At 44.4% G+C, this 13584-nt stretch overlaps 1 protein-coding gene across 1 annotated transcript in view; it reads left to right on the forward strand.

Annotated features, from left to right (window-relative positions):
* The window catches only part of cog6 (component of oligomeric golgi complex 6), a 39748-nt gene extending 26164 nt beyond the window's left edge, over positions 1 to 13584 (forward strand). The window contains exon 20 of the mRNA XM_069668620.1: positions 13407 to 13584. The gene's annotated coding sequence lies outside the window, so the exon portion shown is untranslated. The remainder of the gene's footprint in view (positions 1 to 13406) is intronic.

The following is a 13584-nucleotide window of genomic DNA, read 5'->3' on the forward strand; positions in this document are numbered from 1 at the left end:
TTAGCACAGGAAGGGGGACACTGTGAAGTACTGACCTGAAACACAAGTGCACAGTAATTAATTTTCTTTTCTGATTCTCTTCTGTTCCCATCGCCCCAATCAGCATTTCATTCAGTGCACTCACCACAATCACAGGCTGCAGAAACTTAGAAACTGCCTCAGAAGTCGGCATTCGCAGCTCGTGATTTTGACACATAAGACACAGTTATTAATGCACGTCCATCTGGCCCTGCTTAGACAGGCGTACTCCCTGGCTGACCAGATGCATGTCCAGGTGGCCTGATAAACAAAGCATATCAGAGAGGCTAACAGCACAGTGTTTGGTTAGTTGTGGGATGAGAGGAGAGCGCAGAGATGACTGGTTCTCTCCGGTCAGAGATTAGCCAATGATGGAGCTGCCTTGCCCTCGCGCTGTTGGAGAAGGTTGGACCCCCCGATGGTGCCCCAGAATCCTTGTACAGTATTGCGTGTGGCTGTGATACTTCATTGTGTAAGCTCTTCCTCTCAGCAGAAACATGTTTGCTTGTGCTGGTATGAACACTTTGTACAGATTCCTGAGCCAAAAACAAACGCGGTCAGTGATTTCCGAATTGTTTCGCTCATGACCAAATTTGTCTTTTGTTGTTGTTGGACTGTCACCACCCATGAACGCGATATCTTACACAAAGGTGTGTGCATCACGGAGGATTTATGAATAAGTAGTAAGAGATTTAATTTTACTTTACATGTAGATTATGTAATAATTATTCATAATTTTATCATGAATATCTAAAAGTGAAGAAGAAGAATGTAAATGCATCTCCTGCAAACTTTTCAAAGTTCACCAGGTTTTCCACCAGAACACGACCAAATCACAGAACCTGACAGACAGACAGACCTTTTCACACCATCAGAAGAGAGAACAAGAACATGTAACAAATTCACCGTGACTAATGCCTCTATGACTAATACAACATGCTGTCAATCATTACTCACACAGAGAGCACTGTCTCCGCTCTCATTGGCCCCAACGTGGCCGTGCTGTGCGCTTCTTCAAAGCACAGTCCCGTGACTCCCATCCTGAGGCGAAAGAACAGGGCCGAGCAATGTGTGTGTGTGTGTGTGTGTGAGATAGCAAGAAAGACACCGACTATATGCACAGTTCTTGTCGTCGGGGTCACGGCCACAGTCCGGGTCATCCCACTTTCATGTGTCCCCGCTGAGGGACAGTAAACAAACACGGCTGTGAGCACCAGCTATAGCTGCATCACACTCGGCTGTGTTTAGATGCCTGGAAGGTGATGCAACGCTGGGAGGTTGTGATCCAGTCAGAGGGGCCAACGTCCGCTCTGGTTCTGTTCTCCATCACTGTTGTGTTGAGTTTAAAGTGGAGCAGCAGTATCTCATCCTCACATCAGTGACACTACCTGTGTATATTTCAATAGATGAGATCGATGATCTATCTCACAGCATCTGTGTGATATCTGTTCCTCAGAATTAACCCCTTAAATCCTCTTAAAGAGCAGAGAGAGTAGTGACGCGTTTTCCGTCAGCCAGCAGTGGTCGGTCTGCCAGAGAGGGTAGGCGGAGCTAAGCGGCTGCTTTTCCGGTCTCTGCAAGTGTTGCGAGTAAACAGTAATCTACTATGGCTGAACAAACAAAGAAAGATGGATGACTACAGATACAACTTCAACAATAAGTGAAAATCCAAAGAAAAACAAACAAAATCGACGCTCAGATGAAGGCAAACAGTCTGAAAAGGAAAGCGACCGTCAGCGAGGAAAATCAAGAGTTACAACCGGAGCCAACCGTGGACGTCACACATACAGCACTGTCTGGATATCTGGGAAGTGTGCTCCCGCAATACCGTTTATCGCCACAGGTGCCGCCAAAGAGAACGAAACTGAGATCTTCAAGATTACAACTTAATACAACAAATTGTCTATAAATCTCATTGTTTCCTGTAGTAGATGCTTTTCTTGACCTTGTCTGTCCTTACTTTGCTCTTACTTCCATCCAAAGCTTTTTTCAATTTGCCGGTGGTGTTTTTTCCCATTTTACTTCCATCCTTCTGCATCCTTCTGCCGTTATAATTAGCAGATTTTAGTTTGAGAATTTGCAGAAGCTTTGTCTGATTGACTCGTGGCTGAACTCTGTAAAACTTTTAGCAGAGGCAGAGGCTGCCAGTTTTTCTCCTTGTTGTTGTCAGGGTACTTTTTGATTGTAGCGACACTTGGAGACATCCTCATGTTTTGAATATCTACACCGTGTAATGAGGTTTACCATGAGAAAAAAAAACAAGAGTATGCTTCATTATTTATTTCAGAGAAAGAACACAAGGTAAGAGGAGAGAGCATTCGCTACAAAGTGTGCGTGTGTGTGTGTTTGTGTGTGTGTGTATGCGCGATTGGAGGTGTGTTGGTGGTTGCGCAGGAACAGCACTAGAGGCCTTAGAGGGAAGGAGAGAGCCCCAGTTACTGTTTAACCCAGAGCAGCAGTCCCATACTCACCTTTCCCCTAATGGCCCTTCACCTTCCGAACCACGTGAAGTGGGCCTGTATGCTGACTCCCCATAGTGTGCACACGCACACACACACACACACACACACACACACACACACACACACACACACACACACAAATGCATTGAGTAGAAGTTAACCTTAACAGCAGAGAGAGCAGCAGAGCAGCAGCTTAAAGGTGCATCGTGTGTGTTATTACTGTCCCGTAACACAAAAACACCCGTACACACTGCGTCTTTAAGATCTGACTTGCCTGTCAGTATTTATGAATCAACATTTACATCACTGTGTTGACATTTCTGGGATTCAAAACCTCACTTTCAAACAACTTAAGCCCCTGAGACAGCAAGCATGGCTGCAGCTGGTGTGAGGATGTGGTTTCTCCTGAAGCGACACCTTTCCTTCTCAGATCCACTGTGCTCTGCTAGTTTGTCTCAGTCGTTCTCTGCATTGTCTTTGAACACATACAGGCTTGTTTCTTTCTCCTGAGCAGGTAGGGTCGCATTATTGATTATTTTCATCGTCAGTTAATCTGTTGAATAACGTTAATAAAGATAAACGTTGTAGCTCTACGTAGAGGCACAGAATGTAGATGCATGTCAGCCACATGCTACCAAAACCACCAAAGATTATAGCTTAAACCAAACAGGATTAAGCCTGCAGTGACTGCATATTTTTATTTTGTCTCATCACTTTCTTATTAGCTAACAAACTTTAATTTTCAACACATAAATGACTCCTTAGTTTCACTTCCAGGCTCCACTGAGTCACAGAGACCGCACCGTGCTGTCGCAGTTTAGCATTCAGTGGTACAAGTTTCAAATAGTTACGCTGCTTTAAATTTAAACTTAACTTTGCTGGCATGAAGTACAGTCGAACAGGCTGTATGGAGCAGTGTGTGGGAATGTGTGTATCACTGTGGCAGCACAAAGCCACTCCTCCTATTGTAGCCGCTGAATGAGTAAGATGTCAATGGAAAGTGTGAGTCACAGACCTACAACTCACAACAATAATATTTAGCACGAGGAGGGAACTCTGAGCCGTCTGCAGAGGTACATCGGTGATTAGTGGCAGACTGGGAGTGGCTCGCACAAAACTGCTGGCCTGACATCATTAATCCATCCCGGCCCACACACTCTCCACGCCAGACTGGTAAGGGAGGTACCGGCTGAGAGACGGGGTGAGGAGCAGAACCAGAGCGAGCCAGATCAGCCACAGTGAAAGCTTCACCCGTCCCCTCGTCGTTTGGGTGTGACCGGGAGCTTTTCTGGTAATTCCCTGCAGAGTAAAGGAGGAGTGTACTTTCTCATACTACAGAGGGCATGTTTCCAGGTCATTACGTACATTCTTTGGAGTTATATAATGAAAAATACGTCAAATATACAGCACAAACGTGTAAATATGGAGCTTCCTGAAAGTATATAGGTTTTGCCCTGTGCCCATCAGTGTTTTCTTCTTCACATTTTTAGATGAGTCCTGTACTTTAATGGAAAATGGTTGTTTATGTTGAAATGGGGGCTGTTGCCTGCTCGTGCTGTTGCCTCACAGCTGGAGGGTTACTTGTTGGAAGCCCGGTTCAGACGTAGTGGGCCTTTCTGTGTGGAGTTTACATGTTCTCTCTGTGCATACGTGGGTTTCCTTCGGGTACTCCAGCTTCCTCCCACAGTCCAAAGACATGCACGTTAGGTTCACTGGTGACTCTAAATTGCCCGTAGGTGTGGGTGTGAAGTGTGAAAGCGTGGCTGTGTTGGAAATGCCATGCTATACTAGCAGTACATACTGATTTGGCCTAAATGTAGTATGCAGTATGCAAGCAAAAGCAAAATGTGCAGTATGTCAAAAATACCCGGATGTCGTATTGATTCGGAGAAAATCTCCAGTATGCATCGGACCAGTCTACCTCGCCTCCTGTATCCCACAATGCAAAGCGCTGCAACGTCACAACGGCAGTTGAAATGGCAGACGGCAGCAGAAGGGGGCGCTATAGTTAAAGAAGCAGCCTTTTGCTGTTGCCGGGCAATTGTTTACTTTGCTTTTCAAAATCAGAAATTGACGCCTGCCATTGCATACTGCTAAATAACTTTAAACAGCTACGTACTACATACTACCACCAAACGCAGTATGCAGTATGGAGTATATAGTATCCGATTTCGAACACAGCCATGCTCATTAGGTTCATTGGCAATCTTGGATATGAGACTGGCTACAGTCTGAGACGATACAGCCTCTGGGCACACCGGTGAATGTGCCGGGCGGTAAGCAACAACTTCCCGTCAAGACTTCCTTTTCCGCGTGCTGCATCGTTACAGAAAGAGAAAACGTTTACTTGTGATTTACTTGTTATTAACGGGTCTTACCTTTGCCGACATTTCAACATCATGATGCAGATTTGTTAAAAGTCAAAATGAAGCTTTGTCAGGTCTGTCCTCAAGAGGAGAAGAAAACTTTTAAAATGCTCGTTTGTTGAACGGAGTTCGGATCGATTTGATGCATTCGAGGAAGTCAGGAAATCTGAACGCTGAACGGCTTTCGTGATACAACGTCAAGGGAATTTATCTCAAGTTGAATTTTAGATCTAGAACAGATTGTTAGCTGTTAGCATGCACATGTCTGTTTATAGTGATTAATAAGAAGCTAAATCGTCGTCAGATGGCGCTGATGGGAGCTGGGATGTAATTACAGCGTGTTACGTTCTGCCTGCTTTTGCTCTCCTCACGGACTGCTTTTCCTGCATACACTACAGCCTGCTAATATGTGATTGGTCAATATTACTCGGACTACAAGCGTAGTTCAAACAGAAACCAGAACACTTGCCTTTCTGGAAATCCACGTCCCTGCCTACAGATTCTACTAGAATCTGTAAATAGAGATTAGGTTCATTGGTGACTCTAAATTGCCTGTGAGTGTGAAGCTTGAAAGGTTGTCTGTCTCCGTGTGTCAGCCCTGTGATCGACTAGTGATCAGCCCAGGGTGTACCCCACCTCTGGGATAGGCTCCAGCCCCCTGCGACCCTGTACAGGATAAGCCGTATAGAAAATGGATGGATGTTGAAATGGGATTTAAAGTTTGGATGAGGTTCTTCATCATGTGACTCTGCTGAAAGCTCAAAAACATGTAATTTGTATTTTAAAAATAAGCCTTACATCATTTTCTCTCCGTGTTCACATGAGGATTCTGGATGCTGTGAAGCTTTAAAAACAGCAATTAGCTCATAATAAATATTAACAAACAGTGGACAGTGGATTTATGTCACCATATACAACATACATACAGAGAAGTTGTCTTTGTCTAATGTGCATTTTATACGAAATAAAGTGTAATAAATCAAAGCCAAATTAAAGACACAACATGACAAATCATATCAGAAGAGGAAAACATGAAGAACAGCGCTGACAAACTGTGAGTTTGCAGGTGATAGAGCTCAGTCATGGAGGACAGTCAGCTGTAGCTCCAGATCAGCTGCAGAAAAGAAGCGACAAACACTGCAGAATAATCCTCCTTATCTCACAGTGATTCGCAAAACGCAAATGTCATGAGAACACATAAGAAGCACAACATGTCTTATGTCGGTTAGTGTTTTAGTTCTGTAGAAGCTGTGCAGTGTTCTTTTGTAATAATGCAGCAGACAAAGTATTTATACTGTACACTTCGAATCAGCTAACCCTGCCTGAATCAGGACTGCATTGAAGTTGAAAACTGAAGTTGGTGGTGTTGACTCAGAAAATGAATCACGGAACCTGCAGAGAGCCCAGATCATCTGAGCAGCTGTCCCAACAAGCCGGGGGCCGGGGACGGGGCCAGATCAGGCCCTGTTTTCACTGAGGAGGGGGGCCGAGCGAGGAGAGAGAGAGAGAGAGAGATGTGAAAACTTTCCACAGAATGCTTTTTAGACGGTCAGTTTCAAATCCACGCTTTGCTATTGAACACAGGAGCAGAGAGAGGCTGTTATTATGAAATGACTGGCATGGCGGGTAAACTCTCCAGCCATTTCCTCCCATTCATACGCCGAAAGGTCTTGACTTTCTCTTAAGTGATATCTTGGCTCGGGCATATAAAACGCTCCACATTGATCAAGAAGTAGGAAGCTGTGTTTGACCTGAAATAGGAAATCACCGTAGGAAGTAAGATAAAAACTCAAGAATGGAGGATCGGGCTCTAACAAAACACTTTTCCACTCGTCCTGCAGTTTGATTTATGTGGATTTGTGCTGTTTTACCTTTGACTGGGTTCAACGTCCATGAAGGCAGCACGCCAGAAAGATCTGTTTTCAAAGTTTTAAACTCCTTCAACCCTTATTTTCTTTGGATTCATTGGATTTAAGTAAACCTGTTATGCAGAGTCTGTTCCTCCCAAAGAATGCAGCATCAGCTCTATGTTATACTTAACGTGCTCAGAAATGCAGTATTTATGAGAGTAAGCCTCTAGATCAAGATTCTAATTGTGCGAGATGAAAGAAAAAGTTGTTTTGAAGGTATAAATTATGGTTGTCGTGGAAACAGTGTGTGATTTTAGCTTGGCGCTCTCATACGTGGGTGGCCCAAACATGTGAGTCAGCGAAACAGACCACTCGGATTGCATCTGCCGTCACGATATGAGAGAGATCGTGAACTGAAGGGAGGCCATATGGTCCAGCAGCCTCCTTTCTGCTGGGCCCGTCCTCAAACTGGGCCGTCTGGTTCGGTTTCTCTCCAGATTACAGAAACGTCAAGGAGTCAGGAGCAGGGACGCGCTGCGTTATGCAACAAGTGATAACAACAGGTGTGTTACAGCGAGCGTGTTTGCATGTGCTTCAGTTTACCTACCCAGAGACAACGGGGCGGAAAATAGCAATTTGCTGAAACCCGGTACAACACACGTTTTCTTGTTTTATATAAGGTTAATGTGCATTGTCCCTGCTCAGATAGAGAAACATAACTCTGATAATTAAACGCTGCTGAAGCTGAGCAGGTGGATCCCAGTTTGGTCTCTTGCTTTTACCAGTTAGAACCACTCCGGCCATGAGCAGATTTTCCTCCTGACTGTGAGACAGGTTTCAGCTCAGCAGGTCGACAGCAGGAAATATTTTCACACAGTAAAAAAATATTTTTCACAAAGTATCGATGAAGCCGTCTTCAATGTAGGAACCAGCTCTGCTGTGTGTGCGACTTCATCTTTTCAGTTTAACGTCATTTTTGTGGGAAAACAGTTAAATTAAAAGCTGCTTATTTCATAGTGGTCGCATAATTTCATTCAATTACCAACCAGCTACGCAGACACACCCAGAGTTTTATGAATGCTTGTTTTCTTTTTGCGTGAGATGAGATGATTGACATCGTTATTAAATCTTACCTGTGAATTTAAAGCTAAATCAAGCAGCCTGTTAGCTTAGCTTAGCATAAAGACTGCTTCGACCTAGACATTCACCAGACAGAACATTAAACAGTATTGGTTTTCTTATGTAAGGTAACAAAAGAGGAAATTACTGCTTTATGTCGAATAATTTCTTCACATATTGAAAAAAATAGGAATGAAGGAAGATCAAGGATAAAAACATCAAACCAGCTGTCAATCAAATACAAGAGTATGTGTTAGATCATCTCAAACATCTAAAGTACATGTCGACTCAAGTAAATAAGCTGTGATTGTTTTCACTGTATTTGAACCTTTAGCATTTTGTTTTGCCAAGCTCAGATTTAAACCGGGGAACCCAAAGAGCGAGAAAGTCTTCAGTGTGGATTCAGAGACGGTACAGGTACAGGTCGGGCCTCTGATGAGCTCCGGGAGTCGAATAGGCAGCTGCACTCTTCCACCTGCTCCCTGGCTCAGGCACCCGTGGGAGCAGGTCTGAATCACACCTTGCATGCAGCTCTGGCCCCACGGGATGCCAGGCTGCGGGAGGCCTTGTCCAGACTTGCAAGCTGATAGTCAAAGAGAGTCCCAGCGTACAGGTCAGGCCTGTTTTCTTCCGTCTCGCCTGGAGCGGTGTGTGTGGGATAATTAACGAACTCTGAGGGATGAGTATTAGATTAGATTAACTGTAACACCTGAGCCACCGGCATACTGTCTGTGACCCAGTGAGAAACTGGTCTGACACCAGTTTCCAAATTCTACCTTTGGTTTTAGTCATATAAATACTGTAATTGTACACTTTGTGTAAGTATAAAGAAAAGTTACAACAGAGGGAAAGTTTAATTGAAAAATACTTACATTCTCTCCATTTAGTTTAAACCATACTGGTGTTTTAGGCTGAAAATCTCTCCGAATTTCAAAATAAAACACTTGACATTTATGTCTGCAGTCATTTCAACCTTTTAGTCTTCCATAGTCAATGTTATGGAGTTATTAATAAATAAAGTTTGGTCTGAGTGCTATAGAGCTGATCTGTCAAAGGTAAGTGTGGAGTTAAAGGGCTGGCAAAAACATAAAGCTAGAAATGTCAAGACTCAAAAAGGCCAAAAGGCTTCTTGAAAACCTGCCAGTACAAAAAGGTGTCCTTTATCCTGCTTCACAACAGCAAATATAAATGCAGCCACTAGTTATACTGATACAATTATTGTTAAGTGTTGCTGAATCAAGAAAACATTGGCTCTGTTAAACACTTGTGCATGTGCTAATTAGCTGATTATGGACAATCACAGACTGCTTACTCCAGCAATGAGGATAATAACGTTTTGGAGACAATATGATGCCAAACCTGGAGGATAATGATGATAAGGGGGAAGATAAGGACGAGGACTGTCTGAACAAGCTACTGTAAGTTAGCGCCGTTAGCTGAAAGTAAGCTAGTTCTGTCATGTGCTGTGTGCCTCGGGCTGCGATAGCTACAGTTGGCTCGCAGCTGCTAGCTAGCTCCAATCTCCAAGATCTCAGTTTTGCTCTCTTTGGCGGCTCTCTGCTATTTCAATAAACGGTAATTGCGGGAGCACACTTCCCAGATATCCAGACAGTGTTGCATGTGTGACGTCCACGGTTGGCTCCGGTTGTAACTTTTGATTTTCCTCGCTGACGGGCGCTTTGTCAGGGCTGTGGGAGACTCAGGCCTGACAGATCTTCACACAGCTCGTGCTACAGTGTGGCTGCGTTACACCAGGCCTGTGGGCATCAGCTAACAGGCCAGGACTGATACCACATGAGGCACACATTCCTTACTGGGCCATGCCGAGGGACAAAGCAGACCACCAGTTCTCACACACCGTGATGGTGGTGAGCGTGAGAGTCAGGGTGAGGCCTACAGAGGTGCACGGTCGGCGGCGTTTCACAGAACTCTGCTTTGATATGTATCTCATGTCAGGACCGGGTTATGCTCGGATTCTGTGAGAGAGGAAAACAAAAACACACATCTCACTGGCTTCATTCGGTGTCAGCTTAAAGCCGCTCTGTCTTTAATAACGTGTGGAATGGTCTGGTGAGTGTAAGGCCCAGGTGCTGACAGACCGCCCTACATGCTGAGCTGCCTCTCGGGGTCCATGCTGAGCAGGCCTGGCCGGGCCCGGCTGGACGGCCGAGTGCAGGCGGCCCGGCAGGCTGTGTTGTCTCAGCTTCAGCCGGGATGATGAGCTGGAAGCGCTCCCAGAGAGAGTGAGCACATGTGTGGCAAGACGTGGCAGGTGGTGAGCGCTGACTCTACGGCAATTACATGTACAAATCTTTGATTAAGCTCAGGGGAAGGCAGTCATTAGCAACACTGAATCGTCTCCCACAACATACACATGCACTGCCTCTTCTCTCACACACACCTACACACAACACTTACACTATTGTATGAGTGGGTCTCAGGGTGACTAATACAGTGTACACATTTTAAAGAGACAGTTCATTCATATATCTCACCTACATGATTCTATCTCTGATGTAGCCAGGTGAATGATGTTAAATGTTGAATTATTAAATGCTTATTTTCAAAAAACGGTGGATTCAGAGAAATCCTATAGTGGCTTTAAATCGAACTGAAACAGCTTCTTTTTCAGCTTGTTTTTCCAGAAGGACATGTTTAAAAGGTCGCCTCTGAGATGGGCCGTTCAGAACAGCTGCAGGTTTCTACGTAGAACCTTGCTTTCGCCGAAATCGACCAATCGTCATTCACCGTCATTCACCTCAGGCTGCCTTCTTGCACGAGCTTGTAGTCAAGTCTTTGTCAAAAGTTCAACTTACCATTCCAACACCTCCTGGCGATTCTGGCTCGTATATCCATCCATGCATTATCTATACCGCTTATCCTTTTCAGGGTACGCGGGGGGGCTGGATCCTATCCCATCTGTCATTGGGTGAAAGGCGGGGTTACACCCTGGACTTGTCGCCAGTCAATCACAGGGCTGACACATAGAGACAGACAGCCTTTTGCACTCACACCCACACCTATGGGCAATTTAGAGTCACCAGTTAACCTTACAAGCATGTCTTTGGACTGTGGGAGGAAGCTGGAGACCCTGGAGGGAACCCACACATGCACGGGAAGAGCATGCAACCAGAGACCTTCTAGCTGTGAGGCAACAGCGCAAACCACTGCAACACCGTGCAGCCCTGACTTGTACATAAGAGGCCAAATAACCGATCCTAGAGCAGCCATGTTTTCTACAACTTTGGAGTGACAGTGCAGTGCGGCCCCTACAAGGTCACTCCAAATACTGTCAGCCAATCATGGCTAAGGTCTGACCCTTGAATGGCAAAACAGCTTGTTTGTTTCAGGAGGAAGGAGAGGCTCCGAAAACGAAACAAACTTCACCAACATGAAACAGAAAATGTAAATGTTGCTGAGGATTTTCTCTCTCCATTATGCACAATTGAATAACAGCGTTCTTTTGACAGCTGTACCTTTTTAATGCGTGTTGTTTAATATAATAAACTTATAAAGACAGTCCTTTAAAGTAGCTCTAGCTATCACTTTTAGAAAAGAGATGTCGTCACAGACACGGCCTTACAGCAGAGTTCAGTAGGGCAACAGGCGCGAGCAGACTGCCTCACATGGCACGTATCTGTGCCAGGTGGAAGTGAAACCCGAAGTGAAATGTTATCTTCATCTGCTGGGTTATAAAACATTCTGCACACACAGCTGACACAGCACAGCAGGTCAACATTAAACCATAGTGTTTAAATATCTAATGTCTGGGTCGATATCTTGATGTAACTTCCACACAAGGTTTTTGGTCAGCGTGGTTGTATTCTGGACTCGTTTCAAACCTGTTTGATTGCTCGTGTCACGGCCTCATTCACTCGGTTGTAAAACCATTAGTTGTCTGCCACACCCTCTGTGTCTCAGCAATTGACCCAGTGAAAAATTAGGTCATACCTGATGTGAATCATGGCCACGAGAATAAAAATAGAACCCAGGTTATACAAAGGTAAAGGCATCCAACAGGTTTGGAGGGAGGAAAAGCAGCACTAAAATGTCCTTTTTGTACATCCCTTGCCACAGGCTTGATATAAATGCTTTACCATTCATGCCGAGTGCATACCGTCTCACCACATCACATCACAGAGTAATGTATGTGCGCTCTATAGTGTGTTTAGAACTGTTCCCTTCCTATGCATGAGGGCATATGAGGTCTCTGCCACGAGTGCAAGGTTTATTATCCAGTTTCAACATGACAGCAGCGTCACCGTTCTACTTTACGGTGTGTGTAAGTGGTTCGACTTCGAAAAAGGCTTCGATTCTTCTGCTGTGATTAATTTGCTGCTCTGAATAAAAGTTCAAGGTTTTATTTCTTGATACAAATACAGGTATGCATGACAGAAATAACATTTGCTCCTTCATTAATTCCTCTCTGGTTCTTGAAATCCAAAAAACTTTATTTAAAGGAGAAGTTCGGTATTTTTAAACCTGGGCCTTTTTTTTTTTTTTACATATTCAGGTGTCGAAATGACTCATAGGAGCAAAAACTTTTGGAATCGGTTCAGTAGATGTCCTCCACCGTAGCCGTGATACGGCCGCAATGGCTGCAACATAATCCCCTGGGGCAACTGTGCCCAATTAAAGTACGTCCACTAAAAGTGCTTGTTTTAGCCACTGACAGGCTCAGATTGTTACTCCAGGTGTCCGACAACATTACAGAAATGATCCTTACAAAGATCGTCCTTTTTTTAAAGAGTAAGATCATTTTTGTGTAACCAGAGACAGAAGTCTCGCTCAAGGAGAAGTCTCGCTCTGAAATCTCACGGGTTTTTTGTTCCTATGAGTCATTTCAACACCCATATTTGGAAAAGAAATAGGGCCCAGGTTTAAAAACACCAAACTTCTCCTTTAATGCGTGTTTGTGCCAAATTATCTCTTTTAAACAAACAAATATAACTTTCTAATTCATTATATTATTAGCCTCTCATTTCACTCCCTCATGAAGATGTCACAAGTAAAATGGTTTGATCAATCCTCACGACTTGACTAATTATAACTAAGAGGTTCTTTAAGATGCAGAAAGACGTCTCTCACACAGGTGTCACCTTTACACACAGAGTATCACACACCTAACAAGTCCCCTCAGAGTTGCCCCTGTCTTCCTGTGGGACTCAGAGTGGTAATTGCCTCTCCTCTCCTCTCCCCAGCTCACTAATGAGAGCCAGGTCATTCCCTCTACCCAGAATGCCCCGGGTTTGGACCTACTGTATCTCACTGTCTATATCCCTTAATCCCAGGAAACAGAAATGCTTACAGCTCTACACCTGACAGCCCCCGAGTGAATTCAATCAGCTCTCTGTTGCCACACAGGATTACTAAACACAAATCACAGCTCAGAGCAAAGGAAAGGCTTTCAGACATCACCGTGCGGCTCACCTCAATGTTTCCTTAAAACATCTTTAAGGCACAAATTTGAGGGTAAATTTACAGTCTGAAAATACTTTAAAAATCAAACAGTACAACAGTTTCCACATGTACTTAACTTTCTGGTATTAAAGAAGTCTTTTTTTGTCTCTTAAAAATCTCTCCATCTTCAGTGTTAGTTTGCTGCTCTGCCTCTTTCATGGGAATCTGTCGCCGTGGAGATGTGAAGGTGCTCCCTCCCTGCAGGAGCCAGGAGAGACTGCAGCTCATCCCACAGGAGCCAGTCGACTCGTCGTGACGGGATAATCAGACTCAGAGCATAATGTGACTCTTCCATGACAATTAAAGTGA

This window comes from Semicossyphus pulcher, unplaced genomic scaffold (assembly GCF_022749685.1).
Source record: "Semicossyphus pulcher isolate SPU_LCO1_2020_fin unplaced genomic scaffold, fSemPul1.0.p SCAF_19, whole genome shotgun sequence".
In the NCBI taxonomy this organism is placed as follows: domain Eukaryota; kingdom Metazoa; phylum Chordata; class Actinopteri; order Labriformes; family Labridae; genus Semicossyphus; species Semicossyphus pulcher.